At 35.3% G+C, this 26,751-nt stretch overlaps 1 protein-coding gene across 4 annotated transcripts in view; it reads right to left on the minus strand.

Moving 5' to 3' along the window:
• The window catches only part of CELF2 (CUGBP Elav-like family member 2), a 955,758-nt gene that overhangs the window by 791,680 nt on the left and 137,327 nt on the right, over positions 1 to 26,751 (minus strand). For 3 of the 4 annotated variants that reach the window (XM_072749562.1, XM_072749573.1, XM_072749564.1), the window contains exon 2: positions 21,280 to 21,344. The gene's annotated coding sequence lies outside the window, so the exon portion shown is untranslated. Of the gene's footprint in view, positions 1 to 21,279; positions 21,441 to 26,751 lie in introns of those variants that run through there. The other variant, XM_072749563.1, reaches the window with a different exon arrangement.

The raw sequence follows: 26,751 nt of genomic DNA on the forward strand, positions 1-26,751 counted from the left end.
GATAATGCTTGGTTAAGATGTTTAATGCACAGTTATGCTTTCTTTGCACAGAAAAAGGCAAACAGGGTTAAATTGTGAATAATAATAATAAATTATTAAGGAACCACTAAATTACAAGATTGCATACTTTGTGTCATTTATTGCACACAGTGAGTCACTGAGGAAGGTGTGAATATTCCCGTTTTCCAAGGGAATAAATTTCAGCTCAGAGATAGTAAATACCTCCCCAAGGTCCCCCAGCAGATCTAGAGCTTTAACCTAGGATCTGTCTGGTTTCAAAGATCATGTTCTTAATCACAACTTCCAAGTAGATCATACCTTAGAACAATAGTGCTTTGCCTTTTTAGTGATGAAATTTACAGACGATTTGATAACATTATTGTAATACTTATTTTATTCCCAGTATAAGTTTATGCAGTTCAGAAATCAATCTAGATGAACCATCTCTAATAAAAACTGAGAGAAAAGTAGGAGAGGGCATCTCTTTACTTCTCCATCCATTTCAGAATGTGAGAGGCAGTCCTCATGTGAAAAGAAAGAAAACTATGTAAAAATTCAGGACCACACAAGTGCTTTGCCAATGAGAAAATGGAGTGGCAGGGACTGCAGGGCTGGGAGCATGAACAAATAAAAGATTAAGAAATCCTTCCAGTTTTACCAAACCACACCAAACAAAAACAATTACTTTAACCCATTCTTTGTGCTTTTACCCTCTTACTGCTCCCAAACCAGATAAAATATTCAGTGACTGCCAGTAATTGACTGTGAGTGCTTTCAAAGCTGAAATTGTTCTGGCCAGAAATAATGGAGGTTTGTTTCCAGAAATGTCTGGGGCTAAAGAAAGGCATGGCCAATTGTGCCCATGAGTTACTGACTTCATATGGCCATAGTCCCTGAATGGCAGCCACTTCTGTCATTCTGATTTAATAATTTATTTAGAATTCTCTCTCGTGGACTATATTCATGGTGAGTCCAAACAGAACTGAAAAACCATTTTCCTCTAATGACTATATAATTCTGTTTTTAGATTTGGGCAAATTTAGAAAGGACTTTATCTTCTATAACTTATCGTTTTTTTCTGATCTAGAATTAAATGTAGTAACACTGCCCCAACTGCTAAAAGGGAAATGTATACATCAGGCCCTTCCTTCTAAACTGGGCATTTTCTAGAAAGTGTCTGAATCTTAGTACAAATCAAATGTGCAAAATGTATAATATGTTTTATGATGAAGAAGTACAACTGGGGTTGGAAGCTTCAATAAATCAGAACAGCCTCACGTTGGCCAGATTTCAGCTTTTAGTGGGTGGAAACCCATAAGATAATTGAGAAGTAAAACAGCACTGTGGTCTACAGGTTTTCCCATCAAAGGTTTGGCTCACCTGCTGACAAAAGCAATTTACGTGCTGTGGAACATGATCTTTTATCAAACAAAAAATAGAAAAGCTGATGGTCATCTTTTTCCTTAAAGGGTATGTAAGAAAATTGCTCATCTGTAAACTGGTATCTAAGTGATATTTTAATTGATATTTGTCAGTGACTCAACCACAAGAAGATCAAAACAACTCTGAAAGGATCTTGTCTATAGCATTAAACTGTATTATTGATACCATCAGAGCAGAAATAAATAACCTGCCACATTACATGCAGGATCTATTTTTCCCTGGGGAGCAATTATTGATATTCTTACTAAAATAATATGAGGGAGGCGCCTGGGTGGCTCAGTGGTTGAGAGTCTGCCTTTGGCTCAGGTCATCATCCTGGAGTCCCTGGATCGAGTCGCGCATAGGGCTTCCTGCCGGGAGCCTGCTTCACTCTCTATGTCTCCCCCGCCCCCCTGTGTCTCTCATGAATAAATAAAATCTTTAAAAAATAAAATAACTTGAGGAATGTAAAGATCCTATGTATAAATAAAATCTTTAAAAAATAAAATAATATGAGGAATGTAAAGATTCTATGTTATGGAGTTTAAAATATTGTAAATCCTATAGTTTAGGGGTTGGCAATTTTTTTTTCTATCAAAAGCCAGTCAGTCTATAACTATTTTAGGTGTTGCAGTTTACACACGGTTTCCATCTCCTATTTCTCTCTCTCTCTCTCTTCCTTCCCTTCCTCCTTTCCTCCCTTCCTCCCTCCTTTCTCCTTCCTTCCCTTTCTTTCTTTCATTTTTTTTATACCCTTAAAACTGCAAAAACATTCTTAGCTCATGGGCTATACAAAAACAGGCTATGGGTCTGTTAATCACATTTAATTTTTAGGGATATTATATAATGATAACCTCTGCCTAGAAACTGGCTGAGTCAAGAAAATAAGAAGGACAGGGTGAGGATATGCAATATGATTGACAATGTTTTTAATTAAGAGAAGATTACCTTCAAAATTCTGGATGTCCAAATGCCCACCAGATATTTCCATTTTCTCTACCTACTTAGCTATGAATAGGACTTGGGCAGACCAGAGAGATGGAACATTTTGGAACCCACCCACTGTATTTCAGAAGCCATGCAAAAAACTCTTTCAGTCAAAGGCAGCACCAAAACAGAGTGGACAGAATTGTAATTTTTGTTGTCTATGATCTATAGCAACCTATTTTTTTTAAAGTTGCTTCATTTCTTTTTTCTTTTTTTAAAGAGTGATTTTAGGTTCATCACAAAGTTGAAAGGAAGAAAGAGCAATTTCCCATATAACCCCTCTAATCACCTCCCTATACACATGCACATAACCTCAGCCATTATTAACATTAATGCTCTGATGAAGAATGTATTTTTATTTTCCCACCAGGAAGCTGGTTATCTTTTAGGGTATTTGATCCTTTTCTTTTTTAACACTTGCATGCTAGCAAACATATTTAAATGAAAGATTTTACTTACTGCAAAAGTCTTTAGAGTTCAGACATTTAGAAGTAGGACAAGCGCACAGATACCTGTTCAAATATTGATGTTAGAATACCAGCAAAATGGGATTACTTAGATATTCCCTCTTTCTGGTTTCTGGAGCGAATTCCCTTTTGTGCAAAAAGATGTTTACAGATACCATAATTCTGTTAATGTTCTCAACTTGGTAATAAGTGACTGCTTTTACATTCAAGCCCTTGGTCTCAGCATCACACTTACTTTTCAAATATCTTCTTGATAGTAACCCCAAGGTTGAATAATTCCTGCCATTATTGACTTGTAGGGACTCAACATCTTCTCTGAGTGACCTACATGGGGTGGGGTGAGGCAGCGGGGTAGGGATGTATGATTAAAGTTAGATCAGAAAGTAGAGCTATTGGGCGGTAAAAAACAACCTTCCCTTATAAACATGAACGGCATGACATTGAAACAAGTTGAAATCATAGGATTTTGCCAAGAGCATTCTAGAGTTTGAGAAAAATTTCCCAAGTTAGTTTTCAATTGCTTCTTACTGAACTCTGCTAACCAATTCTCTGCCTTGGAATAGCATTCAAGAGAGCATGAAAACCCAGCAGTGTCGATATTGGAAAGCCTCAAACTGTAGTGGGACCAGTTGCCAGAGACTCAGAAGCAATAGTTTACAAAAGAAAAAAGGAATTGTCATCAACCACTACAAAAGAAAGAGCTAAACAGCTTAAAAGTAGAATATACAAGAGAAGAAAAGGAAGAAAATATGTGCCTGCTTGAAGAAAAATACACTCCCTGATCTTAATTGCTCAAAATTGGGAGTTTAAGGGTTCATTATTTAAATGTTAAGCCTTTCTATGCATTAAAAAATACTGACAAGGTCTAAACAAATTGTTAACAAGTAATCAGGAGCATTCTTTGCTAGCCTTAAATTACCTATGTGAACAGTGTATATTGAGCATATAAATTAGGGGCAAAATATTCTAGTTATGGCACAATGGGTTCTTTGTCCTTTTTCCACTGAAAGATTGAATTATACTAGTTCCCCAGAAAGAGACCCCCCAAAATTATATAACTGGATATTTGTTTCTTCCTAAATAATGATGCTATCTTAAAAACTTGATCTAGAAGCAGAAAAATACATTACTTTTCTATTGTTTTGAGTGGCATGATTATATTGTGCTTTGAGTGGCCAAGCACAAGGTCTTGAATAACTCTGCCAATAATTGACTTGCAACATTGATGACTCAGTGCCATTGCCTTGTTTGTACATCCTCATACATCTGAATGAGACAGAGGCAGACGGGTATGGTGGAAGGAGTCCTGGTCAAGGTGTCAGAGAACATGGGACCAACCTATAGGATTATATCACCAGGCACCCAATGCATCCTTCTGAGCAAGTTCTGTAATCCCTTGTGTCCTGCTGCTTCATTTTTAGAGGGGGCATAACAATACCTCCCTCCCTAAACCAGAGAGATGTGTAAGGTAGTCATGATATGTGTTCAAAGAAAAGTGCTCAAGAAATATAGGGAGTTATTCAAAACGTAGCTCATGGGTATCCTTCCCAATATGAAAGCTTCTGAACCTTTTTTTTTTTTTTGAATACTACTTTGGACATTCTGACCCTGAATCTTAGTCTTCCTCTTCTCCATCTTCCCTATTGACCTCTGTGTTGAGGATGTCATTCCTAATTTACCAGTGAAACCTTTCAGATCTGCTTTTGAGTAAATCCTAAGGCTGCTCCCTTCTTAGCACATCCAGAGCTCGCATTGTGGTGCTGGCCTCATCATCTCTCACAGGATAAACCTAACTGTTCTCCTCGCTTCCACATGTCCTCCCCCAACAGTTTGCTCTCCCCAGAGCAGCCACAGCAATATTTTAAAAATAAAATTTGGATCTGGTCACTTCTTGATTCAAAACCCTCCTGATGAGTGCTTCTCACATAGAGAATTTCATCAGAAGTCCTCATCCCTTCCTGCAGTGCCAGTAGGGGTGGCACACTACCAGTTTTGTGCAGTCCAAGAGCTAAGGATGGTTTTTACATTGCTGAATGATTGTCACATGAACATACTACATAATTCAAATTTCAGTGTCCATAAAGTATTAGAACACAGCCATGTTTAGTCATTTACAAACTATCTAGGGTGCTTTCATTCATCCACAGAGTTTGGTTGTTCCTAAACACACATCATGGCCTGCAAAGCCTAAAATGTTCACTAGCTAGCTCTTAATAGAAAAAGTTTGCAACCTCTGCCCACAGGGTATAATCCTTCCTCATTCTTCTCATTGTTATTCTGCTTCAATCATGCTGATAGCTTATTATTTTATGCTTGTTCTTGCTAAAGTGCTATTTTATATGCTGCTTCCTTTTGCCCTTGGATATTTTCCTGGATGTTCGTTCTATGACTTCCTCTTTCATATCACTCTAGAATATGGTACTTTTCCCAAAAAGGTCTTGACAATCCTACAGAAAATAGCACTGTTATAAAATTTAAAATAGTACATGCGAATTTTTTAAGCTCTAATCATGGTTTGTCAGAGTTCAAACTCTGACTCTTTTATATATTAAAATCTGGAACTGTTAAAAATCAGTGTCAAATATCACATACTTGATATTGAATGGCTCAGTTTAGAGAACAACCTGGGAGTGAAAAATTATATGCTTCTTTTTCTTTTTTTTCAGCTCTTCCAAGAGCTTACTATGTGACTCTGGACAAATAATTTAGCATAAAGGAACCTCAGTTTTCCTTTCAATGATTTAATGATATTCCTTATGAGCTACATTATAAATATGATGGATAAACATAGGCATATAATGATTACATTTTTAAGAAGATCAAGAACAGCAAGAACAATCAAATATCTATTCAGCATATTATGGCATATGCCATCTTTACCAGGATTTCATTCTCAAGACTTCTCTTTAGAAAAGTGACAACCTTTGCCAAATGACTACCTTTACTTACACCTGCAAAGTACATATCTAGCAATGGCACCTTTATTGGCTTCCTAGGGCTGTCATAAAAAGTACCACAAACTGGGTAGCTTAAAGCAACAGAAATGTATTGTCTCACAGTTTGGGAGGCTAGAAGTTCAAAATCAAGGTACTGGCAGGGCCATGTTCCTCTGAAATCTGTAAGGGAATCCTTCCTTGCCTTTCCACCTTTTGGTGGTTTGCCAGCAATCTTCAATGTTCTTTGGCTTGCAACTGCACAACTATAACATTTGCTTTCTTGTCATAACGTGTTCTCCCTGTGTCTCTGCCTTTACATGGTTACCTTCTTAAGCACACTAGTCATACTAGATTAGGAGCTTACCCTATGCCTGGACGATCTCTCAAATTTTACCTATTCCATCTGCAATGATTCTATTTTCACTAAGATGATATAGTGAGGTACTGGGGATGAAGACCTCAATATATCTTTTTTGGAGGAGTGGGATACAGTATAACCCACACAGTACTGAAAAGTGCAATTGCAAGGATCTTTAATACTTATCTTTGTGAATACAAGAGAAGTGCTTACTCTATGATGGATATTCTTTCATGACATTTGCTCATTGTCATTGTAAACAGCATTTTTTTGAGGAGGTTGGGGGGAGAAAATCAACAATTGGCACTGTGATTGTCCAGGTTCTTTCAGTGATATATGATAGTTACTGCTTGAGGCTCGAGTTGAAAAAGAAGAATGACCATCTGATGATTTCACTGTCAGCCTCAGATGTGACCCTAACATACTTATGATCACCCCTGGAGTCCCAGAGTCAGCTACAATGAGACCTTTAGATTAGTGGACTGCAGTTTTGTCAGTTTGTTCAAAACTAGAAACATATCTCATGAAATGCTGCTCTTTCACAGACCTTTTTATAAAATTCAATGTTTTCAATTCTTAGAGCAAGAGAGTTGTGAATATATTAACCATTTAATAAGAGATTGTAATGACCACAGGGCAGGTTTAAATTGACAGACATGAAAAAGTCAAAGAGTTTCCTCATTGGATTAGTTTATTCCTTACCTTTTAAACAGTTCCTGTGACATATCAGATACAGGAAATACACTAATATGCCTTATAAAGGAACTTACAGTTATAGCAGTGGAGTTAAGTGGTTGTGCCAACCCTTCCACAGATAATAACTATTAAAATTGGATAAAATATTTAAAAACCCAATAATTTAAAGACACTGGATGTGTCCAATACTGTACAGAAGCTGGAAAGAGTGTATTTTTGAAAAAAAAGAAAAAGAAAAACATAGTTATAAGGCATAAGTATTGGGGGTAATTTCCAATCCCCATGGCTACAGCAGAGTAAAATGGTGGTAGAAAAACAAAGCCTTGTCAAATGTTTGCAGAAATCAGAGTTTAGGACTGGAATAGACTTAGAAATGTAAAGATGAAGTTCTGAGAGCAAGATAATTGCAGAGGAAGGAAACCAAAAACCCAGAGCATCTGGCTGACAGGTAAGCTATGCATGGTGAGGGAAAATTCTATAGGGCCCTGCAACAAAGCAGGAAGAGGTCAGAGAGGAACCTACTCTTGAAAGATAAAAGATGCATAGGGCAAGATACATAATTTTGCTGCTTTTTAAGCTGAATACATTTTCCAGTTGCATGAAACATAGCAAGCAGAAGGCTGAAGCCTCAGGGATTTGAAGTGTCAGAAGTGAGATCCTAAGGATATGCCACAGAAGCTAGATTTAGAAGGAAATTCCTAGAAGCAAAAAAAAAAAAAAAAAAAAAATGCAATAGAAAGGATAGCCCCAAAATATGAATAAAATCTTGGCCCAAATCCCTCATTGCTGAATTACACAGGCACAGGGAAGAAATCCAAGAGGTTAGACTAATAAAAGCATTTGGAATTCATAAAAACAGTCCAGAGATATCAGTAGCTACATGCTAAAAGAAAAGATAAACGTTGCATTCCACATTCAGGAAGATTAACTGAATATCAGAATAAAAGAGGACAACTCTCAGGACATTAAAAAATCCACTGTCACAACAATGTATTATCTTTAATGTCCAGTTTACAACCAAAAATTACTAGACATGCAAAGCTACAGAAACTTTGACCCATAAAAAGGAACAAAGACAGTCAATAGAAACTGACTTCCTATGGTCCCAGATATTGGATTTAGCAGATAAAAACTTTGAAGGAGTGATTATAAATATGCTCAAATAATTAAAGAAAGTATGATGCCAGTGAGTAAAAAGATAAGAAAATAAAGAAATAAATCTATAGAAAAAAATACAACTGAAAAATTCAATAAACTTTAAAAATTAACTCATAGACCCAACAGTATATTGGACATAGAATAAAGTATCATTAAATTTGGAGGCTAATCAATACAAATTACTCAATTTGAAGAATAGAGGGAAAACAAAACAAAACAAAAACCAAACAATTGTAGAGTCTAAGACGCTTATGTGAGAATATCAGCTAGGCTATTATATATGTAGCTGGAGTTACCGAGAGAGAAAGAGAGAGACAGATGACCTGGAAACATTTTTCTGAATAAAAAAAATAGAATCTTTCCAAAATTCGATCAAAATCATTAAATTCAGATACAAGTGACTTAAACTTCAAACAGGATTAAAATAGTGACTTAATAAACTTCAAACAGGATTAAAATAAAGAAAAACATGATTCCTAAATAATATTCCTAAATATTCCTAAACATTCCTAAATACATTGAGTTAAACTGCTTATACCCAAAAAGAACAAATAAAATCTTGAACTCAGCCAGAGAAAACATACACATTAATAATAGGTGAATAATGCTACAATTTCCTGACTCTTCTTGAGAAACTATGGAGGCCAGAAGATACTGAAATAACACAATAAAATTGCTAAAAGAAAAAAGAAGCTGTAAATAATAAATTCTATGTTTAATAAAGCTATCCTAAAAATAAAAGTTAAATTAAAATATTTTCAGATAATTAAAAGTGATAAAATTTATTACCAGAACTGCATTACAGATAATGTAAAGGAAAGTGTTCAGGTTATATACACATATTTCCTTTTCTTAATTTCTTTCTTTCTTTTTAAAAAGATTTTATTTTTTTATTTATTTGAGAGAGAGAGAGAGAGTGAGCACAAACAGAAGGAGCAGCAGAGGGAGAGAGAGAAGAAGCAAGCTCCCTGCTCAGCAGAGAGCCCAATGCAGGGCTTGATCCCAGGACCTGGGATCATGACCTGAGCCAAAGGCAGATACATAATTGACTGAGCTATCCAGGAACCCCTTCTTAATTTCTTTAAAAGAGAAATTATTGTTTAAAGAAAAACAAAAAACAAAACAACAAAAAAACCCCTGCAAACCTCCTCCTAAAACAAGCGAAACCCAATAAACAAAAACAAAAACAAAATTTACTGATGAATTTATAATGAATGTAAATATATTTATATAACAATAGTTAAAAAAGAGAAGGTAAATGGAAATATACTGTTGTAATATTACAATTAACTTTAGAATATATATTTTAATTTCTAAGAAATCATGAGAAAATAATTTAGAAAAATATAACTAGAAAACCAAAACATAAGTTAAAATAAAATTTTAAAAAACATTTGATTAACACAAAAGAAGGGAAGAATGGAAAAATTAATCAAAATAGAGTTAATTTCTAGACACACAAAAATACAGAAAGTATGTATGCATAATGTATAAAGCACTATGTATATACATTTAGAATATATTATGATGCATGTATATTATATATTTATATGTATATACATATTATATGTGTATATAAGCCTAATAATAACACATGGATAAAAATCTAAGACAAACTAAGGGGGAGAAATAGATAAATCTAAAATCATAGATGGAGATTACTTAAACTACTACCAGTAATTGATAAGACAAATAGACAAAAAAGAAAATAAAAGATCAGAAGGACATTACCAGACTAACTGGCAATTATAGAACAGCTCACCAAATAACAGCAAAATACACATTCTTTCTATGAACATTTCCAATTCTCACCCTGGTGAGCCATATATCAGGACATAAATTTAAAAATTTTGACATTATAGGGTAAGTTCTCAGACTAGAATGGAATTAAAATAGAAATCAGCAACAACAATATATGTAGAAAAAGTCGAAGTATCTAGAAATTAAGTAACACACTTCTTAAAAAACCACGAGAGAATCAAGCAACCACAAAATAAAATTATTCTGAATGGAATAATATTTATCCAACCACCACATCAGCTATATTCCACAAATTTTAGTTTATTCTCTAAAATTAGTTTATTATCTAAAATTTGTGGAATATAGCTGATGTGGTGGTTGGATAAATATTATAGCTTTAAATGCATACATGAGAAAAAAAAAAGAGTAAAGTCAATATGTAAGCTTCCAGCATAGAAAGCAGAAAAATGGACTCTGAAAAGATGTCTATGCTCTAATCCCTGCAACCTATAAATATGTGACCCTAGATGATGAGAAAAACTTTGTAGATGTGATTAATGGTATAGCCTGGAGATAGGGAGATTATCCTGGAATATCTAGATGGTCCCAATTCCATCAAATGGACCTCTACAAGTAGAGAATCTTTCTCACTTGGGTTAAAGAAATAAGATGGAAGAAGGAAGGAAGGTTTGAAGTGTGAAATGGACTCGACCCCACCATTGCCACTTCAAAGACGGCAGGGACCACAAGTCAAGAGATGACTTTCAGAGGATGAGACTGATCCTCAGCTGATATCCAACAAAGGAATGGGGATCTCAGTCTACAACTGCAAGGTACTGAATTTTGCCAAAAATGCAAAAGAGTGAGGAAATAGATAATAGATCCCCCTCCAGAGCTTCCTGAATGGAATGTGGCTCTGCTGATGCTTTTAGTTTTGGCCTAGTGAGATTTGTCAGACTTTAGATGTACAGAACTATAATGTAATAAACTTATAATGCTAAAGTTACTACATTTGTGGTAATTTGCTATAGCAGAAGTAGAAAACTAATGAACTGATTAAAAACAAACAAACAGAAAACACAAACTACTAATATTAAGAAAGAGGAGATCTTACTACTGATCCTACAATACTCAGAGGATATGAGAATTTGATGAGCATTTTATGGCAATAATTATGATAACTCAGATAAAATATATAAATCTCTTAACTAACAAAAGTGACCAAAGCTAACATAAAAGGAAATAGAAAATTTAAATAACTCTGTATCTATGAGTAAAATTGAATTTGTTGTTAAAAGTCTTCCTGCAAAGAAAACTCTAGACCCAGACAGCTTATTGATAAGTTCTATCAAACATCTAGGGAAGAAAAAAAAAATCCTAATCCTACACAAAATGTTTCAGAAAATAAAGAAGGAAGGTGTATTTTCCAACATATCTTACAAGATTAATCTTACTCTGAGAGCATACCAGACAAATACATTCCAAGAGAAGAAAGGTGCCAACCAGTACCTTAATGAACAGAGACACAAAAATCCTTAATAAAAATATTAGCAAATAGGGACGCCTGGGTGGCTCAGCGGTTGAGCATCTGCCTTTGGCCTAGGGCGTGAACCTGGAGACCTGGGATCGAGTCCCACATCGGTCTCCCTGCATGGAGTCTGCTCTGCTTCTCCCTCTGCCTGTGTGCCTGCCTCTCTCTCTCTCTGCCTCTCTCTGTCTTTCATGAATGAATAAATAAAATATTTAAAAAAATATTAGCAAATCATGGGTACCTAGTGGCTGAGATGGTTAGGCATCTGCCTTCAGCTCAGGTCTTGATCTTGGGGTCCTGGGATTGTCAGGCTCCCTGCTTAGTGGGAAGTCTTATTCTCTCTCTCCCTCTGCCCCCCATCCTCTCACCCTCAGGTCCCGATTGTGCTCTTTCTAAGCAAACAAATAAACAAACAAACACACAAATAAAATCTTTACAAAAAATATTAGCAAATCAAATCCTTGGTATATAAAAAGACAATACACTTTCATTATTAAGACACTTGGCAAACAATGAATAGAAGAAGACTTCCTTTTGTGGTAAAGGGTCCACACGAAACACCTTCTATGGATATCATATTCTGTGGTGAAAGACAATGTTTCCCCTTAAGTTTGAGAACAAGGAAAGGACATTCATTCTCACTATTTATATTCAGTGTTTTACTGCCTAGCTATTTCAGGCAGTTAAAAGGGAAAAAGGAAAAATAGATAGGAAAGGATGAAGTGTTTTGATCAAAAGTAGATGTTGTATTTGGAAAATCCTAAGAAATACATATGCTCAAAATACCCACTAGAATAAGTAAATGTGTCAGGATAGCAGTATAGGAAGTCAGTATACAAAAACCAAAAGTTTCTATATATAACAGCAACAAAAGTTGCAAACTGAAATTAAAAAATACTATTGTACTTCAATAACATCCAAAAACATTGTGTACTTAATTTATAAATTTAACAAAAATTGTAAAATACTTGTTTACTCAAAACTACAATTCATCACTGAAACTAAAGAATAACTAAATAAATGTTTATGGATGGAAGACTCAAAGTAGTTAAAATGTCAGTTCTACAAATTGAACTATATATTAAATACAACTCTAATAAAAATTTCAGTAGGCTTTTTGAGGGAAAAATTTATAAGCTAATTCTAAATTTATATAAAAATGAAAACAACTTAGAACAGCCAAAGGAATATGGAAAAAGAAAAAACAAAGTTGGAAAACTTATACTACTTGTTTTCAAGATTTACTACAAAGCTAGAGCAATCTCTACAGTGGTGGAATTAGTGAAAACATAGATTATATCCCTCAATAGGGACTCTAGAAGACAACCAACACGTATATGGTTGATTGAATTTTGGCAAATGATTCAGGATAATTAAATGGGAGAGTTTTTCAATAATAATGCTGGAGTATTTCGATATCCATATAAAAACCTGAACCTTGATTTTACATAGTATCAAAGATAAAAATTAAAATGGATCATAGATCTACATGTGAAAAATTTACATTATAAAACTTGTAGGGAAAAACAAAAAAATATGTTGCCTTCTAATAGATGAAGATGTCTTAGAACTCAAAATGTATGAACTATGGAGGAAAAAATTTATGTATCAGTTATATGGTATGTTTTGGATTAATCCAAATTAAAAAAGTTACTCCTTGAAAGATACAATTTTAAAAAAATAGAAAAAATCATATGCTGGGAGGAAATATTTTCCATATAGATATTTGAAAACAAAGTCTCTCCAAAATCTAAAAAAAACTTCTACAACTAAATTTTAAGAGAAGAGATGGACAAGAGATTTGAACAGACACTTCACAATAGACCAATGAGCATATAAAAAGATGTTACATCCTTACTTCTTAGGGGATGCTGATTAAATCCACAGTAAGGTACCACTGCATACCTGGTAGAAGGACTAAAATTGAAGAGTTGGCACTATCAACCATTGGCAAAGATGTCTAGCAACTAGAACTCTCTGCAGGTGAAAGTAAAAAAAATTTACAATGCTTTAGGAAACTGCTTGGTTTTCCTTATAAAGTTAAACATACACCTATCATAAGACCAAGCATTTTCATCTTTAGCTATTTACCTGAGAGAAAAAAACTCCTATAGCCATATAAAGACCTGTACGTGAATGTTCATACACCTGTGTTCATAACAGCTGCAAAATGGAAATTACCCAAATGTCCATCAACAGGTGAATGGATAAACAAAATGTGGTATAGTCATACAATGGAATGCCCTTCAGCAATAAAAAAACCCCTAGTGATGCACATAATAATATGTATAAATCTCAAAGGCATTATGCTGAATGAAATGAGCCAGACACAAAAGAGTACACACTGTATGGTGCCATTTACATAAAATTTTATAAAATGTAAATTAATGTGTAGTGATAGAAAGCAGATCAGTGGTAGCCTACCTAAAGGCTAGGTGTGGAGAATAGGATTGACTACAAATGGACTTAAGGAAATTTTTGTATGAATGGAAATGTTCTGCACTATCTTGATTGCTGTGCTGGTTTCACAGGTGTACACGTTGGTGAAAACTCTTCAAATTGTACACTTAACACGGGTTCAATTTATTTTATGTAAATTACATATCAATTTAATTGATTAAAATACTATCAAGTATCTGTCAAAATAAGGGCAGAATTTTGGGGATTTATCCCCAAACCCTCAATTAAATAGGGGTCAGCTGCATAATAAATAAGCCTAGTATAATAGAAATACTCAGAAGATAGTACATCTTCAAAGCATGTCCTTCTTCCCAGGAGAGCATGCCATTACATCTTTATCATAACAACCTTTAAGAAGGTGAATATTCAGAGAGCATTATCTCCCTATAATATCATCCCTAGAATAAAGGGCTGTTTTAATATGCAAGCATGGTGGATTTCAACATGAACAGAAGAGCTTGTTCTGTCCATTTCTCTGTGGCCTGCTGACATCACCCCGTAACCAGTAGATTCTGAGGGATGCTATTTGTACTTCTCGAGTGCTACTTTAAAGAGCACACAGAAAATTTCAGACTCTATGATGTGGATGTAAAAACAACTGTAGTAAAATGTTTCCCAATTCCCTTGAACTTTGCTTTCCTTTGGACGATCGTCAATCATTAGATCAGCTCATTATTACTCAGGTTAACTATAGTTCCCTAAATTCTTCTAGAGATCCCAGCAGTTACTGTGTAAGAAAGAACTACCTTATTTTAGATGATCCAGCCCACATTCCAATAGATTCTGCACATAATCAGAACACCAGAAAACGCTCTACTACCCCTACTTGCTGTCTAACCTACTGGTTGTGTCTCATCATCTCCAATTATGCCTTACGTGTCCACTTCTTTTGGTGTCTTTGTCTGAGTCCTTGAAATGATACCTAATTGGATATTTTATTGTAGTTTTTGGCTCTCTCTGTTTCCATATCTATATTTCTGAGCCTCCCTGATTCCATTCCCCACATTTTTTAGCCAGTCTCTTCTACTTCTGTACTCAGACAAAGCTTCTGGACCCTACCCCAGAACATGGACCTCAGTCTACTGATTTGGATGACAGTGACACCCAATATTCATTAACAAGTACTTAATGAGCACGTGTTATGTGAGTGTATCTGGATGCTTGGGATTCAGCAGTGAACAAAACAGAACAAACTGTCTGCACTTGTGAAACATCTATTTTAATGGAGAGAGTTCAACAATAAACAAATTACAAAGTATATGATACATTATGATAGAAATGAGAAGTTCTTTGGAAAGAAAGCAGTGAAGGAGGATAAAGAGGGTTAGAGTGGATTGTACTTACAAAAAAGTGGTCAGAGAAGGCGATACTTGGGGAAAACATGAAGGAAGTGAGCAAGCAATGGATTTGGAGCTCAAGAAGAAGAATGATCCAGGCTTAGAGAAGATCAGGTGCAAAGATCCTGAGATGGGAGCAGACCTGGTGTGCTCTATGTGTATATAAGTACACGAATGTGCCTAGAATGTTAGGGCAACAGGAGTAAGGAGCGAGAGTCAAGGTTTGATAATCCTTGTTGACCCTGCACAGCTCCCTTTTATGTCATTGTCTCATGGTGACTATTAATATTATCACCTGTCATTCTCAAAAGTGTCCAGGTTTATTTAATTTATTTTATTTTAAAGATTTTATTTATTTATTCATGAGAGACACAGAGAGGGAGAGAGAGGGGCAGAAACACAGGCAGAGGAAGAAGCAGGCTCCACACAGGGAGCCCGATGTGGGACTCGATCCAGGAACTCCAGGATCACACCCTAGGCTGAAGGCAGGCGCTAAACCGCTGAGCCACCCAGGGATCCTGTGTCCAGGTTTAAATGAAAAATTGTACACTCCACTTATTTAGTCAAATTTGCATGTCAATACATGAATATGACAGAAAAATTCAAAGGGTACAAAAGAGTATACAGTAAATGCAAGCCTTCCTCTCATCCCTGTGCCCAGGCATCCAGTTTCCATTCTCAGAAACTACTGTTACCAATTTGGAAGGCATCTTTATAGCAGTGTTAGGAGCAGAGGAGTAACACCCTCTGCCTTCCTTTTTTTTTTTTTTTTTGCCTTACATTTCTAATGGAACTCTCGGGCTATGCATGAAGAAGAGACTGCAGTAGAGCACGGGGTCAGTTAGGAAGTTATCACAAAAATCCAGGTAAGCAAAGAACTTCCTTAACTCAATTACTCAAAGATGTGAGAAAATAGAATCATGTTTGTTTTTTTTTTTTTTAACTTTAGAAAGAGTTGCCATCTGTATCTTTGGCTTCAAACAGCTTTCTCTGAGCCCATCAATCTCAACGAGGCTCCCCCATAGTTTCTATCAGAGCACTTGAACTTTTCCTTCACAGCACTTAACACAACTTGTAATAATACACTTTGTGTTCCTTTGTTTAAAAATGTCTTACATTTTTAGCTTTTTTTTTACAGTTTCTTTTATTGAAGTATAGGTGACATACAATGTTACATTAGTTTCACGTGCGAAGCATAGTGACTGGACAACTCTCTGCATTATGCTATGCTCTCTGTGATTGTAGCCATCATCTCTTACCAGACGGTGCTAGTACAATACCATTGGCTATATTCCTTGTGGTGTACCTTTCATCCCTGTAATGTATACATTCCATAAGTGGAAGATTATGTCTCCGCTCCCCTTCACCCATTTTGCCCATCCCCCACCCCATCCCATCCAGAAACCACCAGTTTATTCTATGTGTTAAAGGGTCTCTTTCTGCTTTGTTTTTTTTTTTTTTTCCAATTCCACATGTAAGTGAAATCATATGGTATTTGTTGTTCTCTGTCTAACTTAATTTCACTTAGTATAATACCCTCAAGTTCTATCCATACATTTTTCCAAAGAAGACATAGAGATGGCCAATAGACACATGAAAAGATGCTCAATATCAGTAATCATCAGGGAAGTGCAAATCAAAACCACAAGGAGATATCACCTTACCCCGGTCAGAATGGCTAGTATAAAAAAAAGAAATAACAAGTGTGGGTAAGGATATGAAGAAAAGGGAAACTTCTGCACTGTTGGTGGGAATGTAGATTGGTGCAGCCACTGTGGAAAGCAGTATGGAGTTTCCTCAAAAAATTAAAAAAAGAACCACCATGAGATCTGGTAATTCCACTATTGGGCATTAACTCAAAGACAATGAACGCATTAATTTCAAAAATATATGCACCCCTTACTTTTATTGCAGCATTATTTACAATAGCCAAGAAATGGAAGCAGTCCAAGTGTCCCTTTATCTAAAAATAGATAAAAATGCTGTGGTGTACGTATATAATGGAGTATTACTCAGCCACAAAAAAAGAACAAGATCTTGCCATTTATAACAGTTTTAGGCATTTAGAGGAGAGGAACCATATCCATTTCTTTTGTCAGGTAGTCTAGGCCTTTTATAAAATAGACACAAAAACAAATTTTGAATGAATGAATAAATGGATTAATGAAGAAATCACAAGTCCTCTCTTGCTACTCCTCCTACAAAAATAATCTAAGAACGGCTAACCTTATCTCTACCTCTGTCCATCCACCTGAGTTTCTAAGTTATTAACATTTGGATCAGAATAAAAGAGCAAAAAATAAGCTAGTTTCTCTATTTCTATTGCATGTATGTCTTTATCTTCATTCTTATAAAAACAGCAGAAAACCAGGGAGGCAGGAAGAAAGCATAAGGGTTATAAGATTTAGTATAAATCAGCATTTGTATATTTACTGAGGAAATATAAGTATATTATTTTGACAGTTTGACAGTGTGAGTAATAGGCAGTAGAGAATATTCTAATTTTACACTTATATTTTATATTACTAACATATAGGTTATAAAGTGACATTTTTGAATCATTTCATTACTCTAAAGTGTTAGGGATAGGTATACACAAGAATGTTTTTACGTGTTTAAGAACGCTTGCCATACATTTTAGTCTCAAGGAGAGAGATGTTCTCTTTATTCTCTTGGGTCACATGTGGAAACATCTCAACAGATAGTAGAACAGCATTCTTTATATACACTTACTGTTCTGGTGCAATGATTCTCTCGAGTCCTGAGGGTATTACTACATCAGTGAAGTGAGAAGAGGGTATGGAATCAAGGGATTGGCCAACCCACACATTGATTCGGCGCAAATGCACAGGCTGCGACATAGAGTTTATTAACTGATTATCCTCTTGTATTTCGTTTAAACCACTTGACCCCAGTGCCTGCCCAAAGTGACACTCCCCTTCCTCTTCTTTGGAAGTTACTCATCTTCAGTTAAGCAGAATAAGAACAACAACAACAACAACAATAACAATTTGGCTATTTGATGGGGACACTTCCTCTTTGCAAAGATGAGGAGACAGAGGCCCAAGATGATTAATTAACAAAGTCATTGGTAATTAAGGACTAGGATTGATATTTCCTGTTATCCAGCTTGGTATTTCTTGCTTCTTTTCTTATTATAGTGAAAAAATACAATATGACAACTGTATCAGTAATAACAATGATTTTTTAAAACCCAGAAGGAAGAGAAAACACACACATGGCTATACAAATATTACTGAAGCAAACATGAGGACTGAAGAATATGCAAGTTCCAAGAGGTCAGAAACAAGACACCATAATTTTTTTTTTTTTTTTTTTTTTTTTTGATTCTGAGAGCTTCACACTATGCTAAGTTTGCCACAGGCTGATTAATCAAATTACACTTTTTAGTGTATCAGTTACAACTTCTACTACATTGTAAGTTCCTAGATGACCAAGATATGGCTTTTTCACTTTTCAATTTCCCACAGATCTCAACATAGCCGATACTTAGTAAACAGTTACAATGAATTGAGCAAATGACACAATTTCAAAAAGCATTATGTATATTTTTACATTGCCTTTGTGCTTCCATTCCAGCATCACATATAATTTTGTCTGTTTGTATGTCTATGTGTAAAATAACAATGCTCATTCTCTCGATGAGGTATTTTCTACTTCACTATCTATGCAATTATAAGGTGAAAACTATTCCAAACGCCACAAGAGCTAAATGGCAAGTGTAGAACTACTGTTAAAGAATTTTGCTCTTGAAATTGTAATGTCATAGCACTTCAGCAAGGGAAGAAGAAAAGCCATTCTGATATTATGCATGCTTAGGTATTGGGATGTGGGGTTATTACTGGTTCTTTTTCTATTGAAAAAATGGATAGGGTAAAATCTAAAGTAATTTCAGTGTTATTCAATATTTTATTAATGGGGGAAGCATCATTTTAACTGCAGCCATCTATAGAATTATGGACTGATTACTAGTTCAAATGACAGAGTCCTACAGTGAAACCCATAATTTTACATTACGTTCTGCAAGAGATGATAGCAGTTCTTCACATATAATGGTATTGCTACCCAGAATCTTGTTAACACTCATAGTCTGAGAGGTTGTGCTTATCTTCTCTCTCATTCTTATTTTGAATCAGAAAGAAATTTTTTTCAGAGGTCTACTGGCCTTTTTCCTTTATATATGGGACTTTGGCCAATTAGACATTTTCATAGATGAGACACCATGGGTAACAAATTTAATAATTTAAGTAGAAGGGTAAAATTACAAAGAAGTGAATATTTAAAAAAAAAATTAAGAAATGCCCATACTGTGGTTTGACTTGTATTTAGCTCTTTGTAGCTATTTCTAGTCACTGATTCTATGGAAAGTACTTTCAGTTTAGTTGCTTGTTACTGGGCAACAATTTATTCCAATTATAACTGAAATGTTCCTAATAGACAGTTACTGGCGGATAAAAACAGATTTTAAAAATGAACTATTAAATCCATAGTATTTTCTCTTGATGCAAGAGGCAGAAATTATTCTAACAATTGACATTTTCTAATGTTCCCAGGTCTTTCTAGACATTTCAAGTGATTTGGGGGGCATTGGTGAGGACCCAAGGGGCGGCATGGTTCAGAGCTGTTAAATGTAGAAATGACACAATTAGATAGAATAGCTACTGAGACTGGGGACCAAATGTTACCAGCGTATGGAATGCCACATTCTCTATCAGATGCAAATGGCATGCAATCTTCAAACTTTCATAGGAGAGTTTTTCTTTAGAAAAAGGTCTTAATGGACATTTGGTAACTACATTCTCTTCCTGACAATCACCCTATTATTTTTTTACTTACCTATTTAAAAAAAAAAAAAAAGAAAAGAAAAACACAGCTAACAAGTGACAATGGAGGATAAGCAGAGCATATCCCTTGATACTTTATATGTATTTTTTAAGGCAAAAAAAAGAGAAAAAAAATCTTTGTTCCTATGTTTCTCAACCCAAATCCAACCAGACTCACTGACAAGCCTAAACCTTTCCATGTATATTACAGCCTCTGAGGCTAGAATCTGTATAAACTCAAATGAAGTTTGCCACATGGATATATTTTAAAATGAGACGTGTGGTGTGCAAGAAAGATTTCTTTGTTTTCTTTCTTCTTTATAATATTAAAATGCAGTAAAAAATGGACTGACCGTAGTCGCCAATTGACATAAAATTACACGCATGGAAGGAAAAGAAGTACATCAGTTGTAGATTTAACCTTAGGAACTTTATCTCATAGTCAACAGTTTTGTGTTTTGAAATGTGTCTTAAATGACCTGATCAGTTCTAATGGTAGTAAGAAGAGACGGTTGCTGAGAATTTATTCCACTTAGCTTCAGCTTCTCCCCGTAACAGAATAACAGGCAAGAACAATTGCAGCACCAGTCCCAGGCACAGGATCTAGAAATACTTGTTGAATTTAATTGGGTTGAATTAAAATTTGTCCTTTTAAAGAATAAAGTTGGCATCTCCAGTCCAAGGTCCCCAAATGATCTAGGCTCTCCACAGTTGACTGTCTAATGAACTCCTGACTAGTTACAGATCAAAGGGATTAAAATAACTTTACTCAGCACTCACTTTACTGTTTCATTATCTGAACTAGGGAAGTCTAGGATAATTACCATGCTACCTAAAAAAAAAAAAAAGTTTCATCATCATACTTCCTGTTTGGTGAGTAAACAGCAGAACACTTATGGTCTGTAACGGACCTATTAAAACCCTAACATCCCTGCAAGCGAGTAAGTTGGAGAACTCAAGAATGCTCCCTGACAGGACACTGAAACACCAACCCTGAACGATCAACAACTCATTGCCATAGTGCGACAATCTTAACCCTGTTGCAACTGGGTGACCAGTCAATTTGCAGGGAGAAGCATCATCAGAGCACATAGGAATGCTGTTATTACCCATTATAAGTATGACGCGAAGGTCACATATCAGGCAATTACACCTTTTCATTACATGCTAACCCCTCACGGCAGGGAAGCCACGCTTATGACTGCATTAGACAGACAAAGCCTTCAGCTCTTAAAAAAAAAAAAAAAAAAAAAAAAAAAAAAAGAAAGAAAAAGAAAAGCCAAAGGGGGGGGGGGGGGCAAAAAAAAGAGAAAAGATAAAAAAAATTAAATTCGTTTTCTTACCAGCACGTTGCAGCACCAACTCGCTCACAGGAATGTTGCCTTTACAGGTTTCTCTTTTAATTATCCTGGAAGCAGGGAGACAAAAAAAAAAAAAAAAAAAAAGGCAAAGAAGAAGAAGCAGGGTGGTTAAATTAGCGTGCTGGAATCTTTTCAGTTTGTCGCAGAGTAGAAAAATAAAAAAGGGGGGAAAAAAGGCTCAGTAATTTAAATTTGCTCTCAGTTCAGGCTGCATCGTTGGGTCCCGCCCCTTCTTCCCGCTGGGTTCCACTACCTGCAAGGCTGGAATTGACAGCTACTGTGCAAACAAAAAAGGCAACAAGCATGCTGGTACCGTTCTCACTGCTGTTTGGGTCTCACTTGTCCTGACAACTAAAAATCATCGGTGGAAAGGTATCCTACATTTTCTATCTGAAGCATTTGCATGTAATTCCCTTCCATTTTAATGATACACCATAGCTCATGATGATGGAGTTTGATTCCTGTTTTTCCCCCCCTCTTTCATTTTTTTTCCTAAATATGCATAATAATTCTAGTTACTATTATTATTTATATTTTTACTCTTATCATTGTTCAGCACCATCCTTTGGCATTCTTTCTGCCCTCTCCTCTCCAAGTCACGTTCTCTCCTGTCTTTCCCTTTTACTCCTAACCATTGACATTTCTAGGGATGATAGAAATACCCAGATTATCAGAGTTTCCACTTCTTAGGCGATTCTTTTTTTTTTTTTTTTGAGCATTTAGTATTGAGAATAACTCAAGAGACAGAAGGGCCTAGGAAGAACCAGAAACTTCTAAAAAGGATGCAATATTAATAAAAAAGTCTCCACAACCAAATCCAAAAAGTTCATTTTCATATTTATGAAAGGGGCAGATAGCTACAAATCATACAGAGAGATGTGCTATACATTGCAAATTTAACATAAGGCATCCCCTATGGAAAACCACTTTAATTTTAGCAACAAAAATAAAATGGCTACTTAATGTGTAGCATGTCTTGTCAGTTTGTAGCAGAGGAATTATGAAAGGTAATAATGCCTATCCTTCTTTTGTCAGAATGAAAATAGCTTATTGAAAATTTACAAGGTTTTTTGTTGTTGTTTGCTCAACTTGCTTTCCAGATGACGCTGCTATAGCCTATTTTGGTATGGAAGCTACCTGCATGTACTGTGGATTATCTAGAAGTTTGCCTCTTAATCTGAAGCACTGCTTCTATAATGGTATATAGCATTGGATCTCCTATTAAAATATGAATTTTCTTAGATAGGCCTACTACTCTAACATAAGAGTACCATGCTGATTGGCGTGTCATGTCACATAGTCAGGGTGGGCGGTTAAGGAGTAAATGATAAAATGCACATGGTTCTTTGCTAGTGGTTGCAAACATGAAGGAAAGTTATTTGTATATAGGAGAGTTATTCATATATGACAGCATTTAGTTTATTTTTGCTTGTTGGTTTTTGTATTTTTTAAAACATTTTTCCCTTATCCCTACCTCAAGCCATTTAAATGCATTTCACTATTTCTACACAATTTGTACAATCCCTGAAAAGTCAAGAACAAGCTTGACTTAATGGACTTCAGTGCACTTCACTTTTTAAAGTGAGATTTTCAAAAGAGAAATGATCAGCAATATAACTTAAATAAAGATGATTTAGCTTTCTTACTTCGTAAAAATTTAGCTGAATACCAGATATTCATACCGCTATTTGAAGTTTCATTATAAAGGCAAACCAATCAAAAATGGAAAAAGCCAAGGAAGCAGAGAGAAAAGTTATATATTTCCCTTGTATTATAAAGGCCAAATATAAGAATGGCTGGGTGGCTCAGCAGTTGAGCATCTACCTTCGGCTCAGGGCGTGATCCCAGATCAAGGGACCGAGTCCTGCATAGGGGCCCCCTGTGGGGAGCCTGCTTCTCCCTCTGCCTATGTCTCTGCCTCTCTCTTTATGTCTCTCATGAATAAAAAAAAAAAAATATTTTAAAAAATAAAAGGAAATATAATAAATTATGTTCGTCAGGATTATTTTTCTGTCAGCAATGAATGCCTTCACCGGATTCCCATGAACAACTATAGCGTAGAAAAATAAGGCAAGTCAAGTGCTCAAGAAGCCATGTTAACTTCCCAGGTAGTTAGGTAATCAGCTTTAATGAAACAGTGGTAAATTACACCAATGTGCTAATTATGGTACTTTGTCACAGCATAAAATGCAATAAAACCAACCCATGTCTTGGCTTGGAAAGTGTTATGCATAGATTTTTTTCCAAAAGATTTAACTGAAGAGAGATTTTATTTTCCTGAAGCATTCCATATTTTCAAGTGGCTTTTCCTCAATCCTTTCTTTTTTAAAGCATTCTAGAAAGATATGTAGAGTTGAAAATATGTAGAAGAAAACATTTATGTAGAAGAAAAAATGTGTAGAGCTAGAAAAAAAGCAATGATAATGGCTTTTCAAATTGTTGTCTTACCTGATAATTGTATATTTTATATGATTAATATGCCAATAGTAAATACTCTGGTTTTACTGTGAATAGCATAACACACTTAGAACATGTTAGGGTATATACAAATATACACAGCAGCACACGTTGGTTTATATTCTGAACATTTCTGTTTTAAATGAAGAAGAATATTTTTATGGTTGTCAATCCTGACTGAGTACAATTTGCAGAATATTAGTCTAGAGCAAACAAAAAATCCTGACATTGAACTTTAGAAAAGGAATAGGCTTTAGGAAATGTATGAACCTCATGAAAATTACTATTGTGTTGGGAGACCAAATACCATCTTATTGCATATCTCATAGCCAACCTGAGGAAAAAAGCACTTCAAAAATATCGTACTGAATTGTTAGGAATTCTGTGTAAGGTTAGACATTTATATGGTTTTCAAATCATGGAAACAGGTCTCAAATACTCTGAACAAGTTTATTAGAAATGTGTTTTGAGAAATTCCATCATAACTTTAATGTTATGCATTATTTAAATCTTCATGCTCAGAGAAACTCAATGTCAAGATGAGAAATGCTTGTTGATTTTTTTAAGTTTATCAAATTAATACATTTTTATCTTCTCAGTTATAGTTGATAATTTTTTCAGACTTATCTGAATAAGACTTATCTTAGATATTTGCATATTTAAAAATTATTTTATTACCTTTTGATAAATGTCTCCCTCATTCTGAATCAACTCTCTTCACTGTGATTTTACTGTTTTGTGAAATACTGCCTAATGAACAGTATTTTGTGACCTTGATTTCTTACTGACTACAAGAGCCAATGAATAATGTTTTTTCTTTACTTCAATAGAGTTCTGAGAAATTTCTCATATTTATTATATCATTTAACTATCATAGTATGTCCCTTTAAAACTGAATAACCAAAAAATATCTCACTGCTGTCATAAAATGGTCTGCTACTCTTGGGTTTTTTGAAACATATTTCCATTATGAAATCAATTTTATCATATTTATGAAAAGTAGACTTAATTTGATTTCTTAAACATACACACACACAGACATAGACTTCTGGATTTTTAAAAATATTTTATACACTTATTCATGATAGACACACACACACACAGAGAGAGAGAGAGAGAGAGAGAGAGAGAGAGAGAGAAGTAGAGGGAGAAGCAGGCAGAGGGAGAAGCAGACTCCATGGAGGGAGCCCGACATGGGCCTTGATCCCGGGACCCCAGAATCACACCCTGGGCCAAAGGCAGGCACTAAACCACTGAGCCACCCAGGGATCCCCCAGATTTATGGATTTTAAGAAGATTTTCATTATCATTTTTTTAGGATCAAGTACACAGAAAGTTATGGATAGTTCAGACCGGGTATTCAGATTACAAAGTATTGACTTGGAAGCTGACACTTGGCCTAGGATTGAACAAAGACTTAAACCTCTAACATTCTCACACAGACATATGGCAAATGAACTATTCTGAAGGGTAAGATAGCCCATATGAGTTGGAACTCAAATGGCTAAACAAAATGTCACTTTACTAGTGGTGCTGGGAACAGGTGATACATGGAGTATAATGGTGGTTCATAATGGGAATCAACATTAAATTCTATCTCTACACGAAGTAGCTAGAATTTTGTAGAGCATATTGGAAAGAAGCAAAACTTCCTTAAAAATCAGTTGGAGAGTGTATTTTGAGGTTTTAGCAAAGATGAAAGTCCAGGAAATTCAAGTCTCTATACTGTCCAAGGTGACATAGAGCTTATTGAATAGGATCAGTAGAATATATTCAGTGCTTCAAAGGAAAGGTGACATCTCACCTAGATAAAGAGGTGGATAATAGCACAGTTCATCCTGTGGAGGCTGCAAGGACATGGAAGTTCTGCATGACCTTAGTTTGAAACACATCCATTAAAGAATTCAGTTGGACAAAGTACAGAAGATGGCCAGTATCTGGGTCTAGCTCCCAGAAGAGTGATCAGAGGAGAAACGATAGTGATGAGTGTTGTGATCATATAACAGAAACCAAAGAATGATGAGCAAGCACCTCACAAAAATGCCAAGAAATAAGAAGAATTTCAGGAATGGCAAAGGAGGAGCTCAAGTGACAGACGAAGTGGTATGAAGGGTGAGAGGGAATGTGGAATATGATGGGGTCAAAGGATTCAAGTGATATGATTTGTGCTACTCTAGAGCATCAAATATTGCAAAGATTTAAAATATATATAATTTGGACAGGAATAGACTAGAAAATATTAATAAGAAACACAGACAGCTAAAGGCTACTGGCAAAACAATTTCATTGTAGTGGTGAGGTCAGTTGCCAGATAGCACCAGTGATAAAAGAAAGTTGCCAAAGCCATAATTTCATGGAGTTAACGATAACACAATTAAATTTAATTAGAATTTATTAACCATCTTACAGCAGTTCTATCTGGCAATGTAGTTTAGGCTTTAGATAGTAAGAGATACAAAAGAACAAGAGTTCAAGGTTCCTGTTCTCAATCTATTTAGAATATATGACAATCTATTTTGAATACAGCTGATACTTGAACAACATAGGTTTGTTTTTTTAAAAATTTTTTTTAATTTTTATTTATTTATGATAGTCACAGAGAGAGAGAGAGAGAGGCAGAGACACAGGCAGAGGGAGAAGCAGGCTCCATGCACCGGGAGCCTGACGTGGGATTCGATCCCAGGTCTCCAGGATCGCGCCCTGGGCCAAAGGCAGGCGCCAAACCGCTGCGCCACCCAGGGATCCCTTTTTTTTTTTTTTTTTTTAATTTTTTTTTTTTTAACAACATAGGTTTGAACTGGGCAGGTCCACTTATAGGCAGATTTTTTCGATAAATAGTCAAGTACTGTAAATGTATTTTCTCTTCCTTAGGATTTTCTTAATACCATTTTTTGTTTTCTTGCTTACCTTTTTGTAAGAATAAGTATATACTGTGCATAACATAGAAATATGTTAATTGACAATTTGTATAATCAGTAAGGCTTCCTGTCAACAACA

Source organism: Vulpes vulpes, chromosome 2 (assembly GCF_048418805.1).
Source record: "Vulpes vulpes isolate BD-2025 chromosome 2, VulVul3, whole genome shotgun sequence".
Classification (NCBI taxonomy): Eukaryota; Metazoa; Chordata; class Mammalia; order Carnivora; family Canidae; genus Vulpes; species Vulpes vulpes.